The sequence below is a fragment of the Garra rufa genome, chromosome 10, assembly GCF_049309525.1.
Source record: "Garra rufa chromosome 10, GarRuf1.0, whole genome shotgun sequence".
In the NCBI taxonomy this organism is placed as follows: Eukaryota; Metazoa; Chordata; class Actinopteri; order Cypriniformes; family Cyprinidae; genus Garra; species Garra rufa.
The window spans coordinates 25,709,120-25,713,093 of record NC_133370.1 but is presented as its reverse complement, the minus strand read 5'-3'; positions in this window follow the sequence as shown (position 1 = coordinate 25,713,093).

The following is a 3,974-nucleotide window of genomic DNA, read 5'->3' as shown; positions in this document are numbered from 1 at the left end:
GGGTGTTGTTTTATGTGACCTTGAGCTCTAGGCTGTATATCCAATTCATTTCAGTGTCCCCATTAAATACCACTCTTATGGGACACCGACTCACAGTCACTGTGTTTTATCATTACATTATTTAACCCACAACAAGCCAAAAGCAATCAGTTCATCAATACATTACAGTGTAGATTAATGACTAGCCATGCAGTGCTCCAGACTGCGACTAAAAATGAAAATGCAACAGAAATACAGATGTGACCCTGGATCACAAAAACAGTCATAAGTAGCATGGGTATATTTGTAGCAATAGCAAACAATACACTGTAAAACCTGACAAGTTACAGTAACTCAAACTGTTTGAGGAAACCAGTAAAAATGAGTACTATAAACTCATCTACATTGAGTTAAATTAACTTAAAGGATAACTATTGCCAAAATGCTCGAGTTCACGTGTAGAGACCCAGGCGATACTTTGAGCAAAGTTTCATGGTGTGTCGAGCCTTCTTAGTGTTGTAAAAATATTGATTTTGATGCGCTCAAAGTTATGCCCCTAGTATTCCCATTCACCGGCCATTGACCACAAAATGAAATCACGGTCAATCTCAAAAACGGCTCGTTTGTCGTAATTATGCTTTTAGTTATAAGTTTGTCTCGTTTACAGTAAAAAAAAAAAACAGCCCAGGTTGCATTTTGGCAATAGTTATCCTTTAAGTTAATTTAACTCAATGTAGATGAGTTTATAGTACTCATATTTATTGGTTTCCTCAAACGGTTTGAGTTAACGTAACTTATCAGGTTTTTACAGTGTACGTTATATGGGTCAAAATTATTTTTTTTCTTTTATGCCAAAAATCATCAGTATATTAAGTAAAGATCATGTTTCATGAAAATATTTAGTTAATTTTCTTACCATAAATATATCAAAACTTAATTTTTAATTAGTAATATGCAGTGCTAAGAACATAATTTGGTTTCAAAGGCTTTTGAATTTTTTGCACCCTCAGATTCCAGTTTTTCAAATAGCTGTAATAAGCCAAATAAATTGCCAAATATTGTCCTATATACTTGGAAACCATACATGAATGGAAGATTTCAGATTTCAAAAATGTACTCATATGACTTGTTTTGTGGTCAACATGCGTCTAAAATCTAGTCATTCTGGAGTTTTGAGGGCTTGCTAGCATTTCCTGCCTGCATAAATGAACACAGCGTGACTGATTCACAAACAAATGACTCTTTTAAAAAAAAATTTTTAATGAGCTACACAACAGTACTCATAAAATAGCCTCAAATTCACTTGTGAGGCTGAGTAGGTTGAATCAGACTTATGCCGCCCCTACACTACATATTGCTGTTCTTTTCACACTATACAGCTGTTAGTCGTCGTCGATGTCAGTTCCAGCCAAATCGAATTCCACACTACAGGATTTGGATCGCACACAGGTGTAGACATTTAACATGCGGAATATCCCTCTGTGCAGTGGTGCTTTGCTCATGTCTTTGACGGTTCACAGATGGTGATTATCACTCATGTAAACGAGCACCTCTGATTTTGTGGAAAATCAGTGTGTGGCCCGTACTACTGAGTTCACGACCAACTAAAATGTGAGTAGGTTTTTAGTTATGTATAATTTGAAATACAGGAACTGTGCAGGATATTGTAAATTTGTAAAATGAGTAAGAAGGGTCTTAACTAGCGAAACGATTGGCCGTTTTCTAAACAAACTGACAATTTATATAGTTTTTAACCTCAAATGTTCATCTTGTCTAGCTCTGCGTAAATTCTGTGTATTCCTGTTCAAGACAGTTAGGGTATGTCGAAAAACTCCTATCTCATTTTCTCCTCTAACTTCAAAATCATCCTACATTGCTGCCGAAGTACTGACCCAGTGTTTACAAAGTGATCATGCAAAGAAGATCAAATGGCCCGTACAAAAAAAGGTAAAACATTGATGTAGGATGATTTTGAAGTTGGAGAAGAAAATGAGATGGGAGCTTTCAACATATTCTAACTGTCTTGAACCAGAATACACAGAGTTCACGCAGAGCTAGACAAGACAAGCATTTGAGGTTAAACATTATATAAATTGTAATGTTTTTTAGAAAATGACCTATAGTTTCGCTAAATAAGACCCTTCTTCCCCAGTTGGGATCATTTAGAGTCATTTGAAGCTGCATTTAAACTGCATTTTGGTAGTTCAAACTCGCGGGCACCATAGAAGTCCACTGAGAAATCCTGAAATGTTTTCCTTAAAAAAAAAAAAAAAAAAAAAAAAAAAATTCTTTACGACTGAAGAAAGAAAGGCATCTTGGATGACATGGGGGTGAATTATCTGTAAATTTTTGTCCTGGAGGTTTTGAGACAACATTCAGAAATGTTTCATAATTGTTATAATAAATTTTTAACTTTTTTTTGTTCTAAAAAAAAATGATTTTAAATATTACAAGTTATTGTAGAATTATTGTAAAAATTGTTCCGAAGACGAACAAAGGTCTTACAGATTTGGAACGACATGAGGGTGAGTAATTAATGACAGAATTTTCATTTCTGGGTGAACTATCCCTTTAATAAGAATATTCTCAGTAAAATAATTTAAAATAATTTGGAGAACTATATGAAATTATTATTAAATAATAAACATTAAGTATTATAAACAGTCAGCAATTCTGTTTTTACGAGCAAATTGCTACCTAGCCTTTTTTTTTTTTTTTTTTTGTCCTGATAGTGTATGATTTGTAATCCATACAGTGACTGCATTTGTGCAGGTAATAAATTGATATCCCTGAGTGCATTGTTATGTAGCATTAACTGTAGACTGTAAATCACGGCCGACCTCCACTGCATAAAAGGTTAAGAGGATTTTACTCGTCCAGATGTCGATAGCTAAAACAAGCAGCTGGGAGAGTGACTGTGGGTGTGCAAATTTAGGTGATAAACTCTGTGTGGAGTCAGAGGTCCATTGACTTGGATGGAGGGGGTTGTAATTCTCTAGCTGCTGGTGCAATAGCCTGTGTGTGCCCGCCGGTTGATGGAGACTAACTTGGGGATCCTTTGATGTGGAAGGTCACTGTAAAAGTCCTCATTAAATAGAGTTTTATTTGCCTCCCAGCCGCCCGTCTCCCACCTCGCTAACCTCTGCCACTGTGTTCCATTTGCATGATAGTGCTACTTGCTATCTGCGGTGCACACTATCAATAGTTTGCTCTCCTGGAGTGTCTTGTTACCTGGGCACTCATTGAGACAGCCTCAAGATAGAGGCTTTGTTGCTGTCTCTTTGAACCATGTTCATCATCTCGATGATGAGTCAAAGGAACCCCCTGGGTGAGGTACTGTATGATATGTGAATTGAACTCAGATTTTCTTGAGGTTCAGGTGTATAGAGAGGAATATGTGTGGACTGGTAATTACCGGTTTATAGTTGGTGCCATGAGGAGGGAGATGAAATTTGGACTGCATGAAAGGGCATGTGGTAAAATTACATACTGTGGCTGTTTATGTGATGTGACAAATTACTATATTTATCAAGAGAAATGCTTTGGAGCAATATGTTCAAAGTGGACAACAAGCAGGTTTTGATATATACGAACTTCGTGATCAGAGTGAAAATGGTGGCATATCATCAGCTGGGTGTGCACATGGGGAATTTGTGGGTCATTCTTTTATTTTTTCCCAAATTCCGTATTTTTTTATTTTTATTTTTTTCATTTAAATTTTTCAGGATTCAGTTTTTTTTTTTTTTTTTTTTTAAGACTCTGTATTAATAGTTAAATTGCAAAATGTTATTCAGAAAGCATGTCTAATTAATTAAAATCATGAAACTTGCACAATTTCATAGGAATTTATTCATAGTTTATCAAACATTACATTTTTAGGACCCTATGAAATACATTTTATTTTATTTTTCTCAGAATTTTTTTTTTTTTTTTTCAAATTGTGTGTTTTCCATTAATTTTCTGGATTGCATTTTAATTTCATTATATTTTAATAA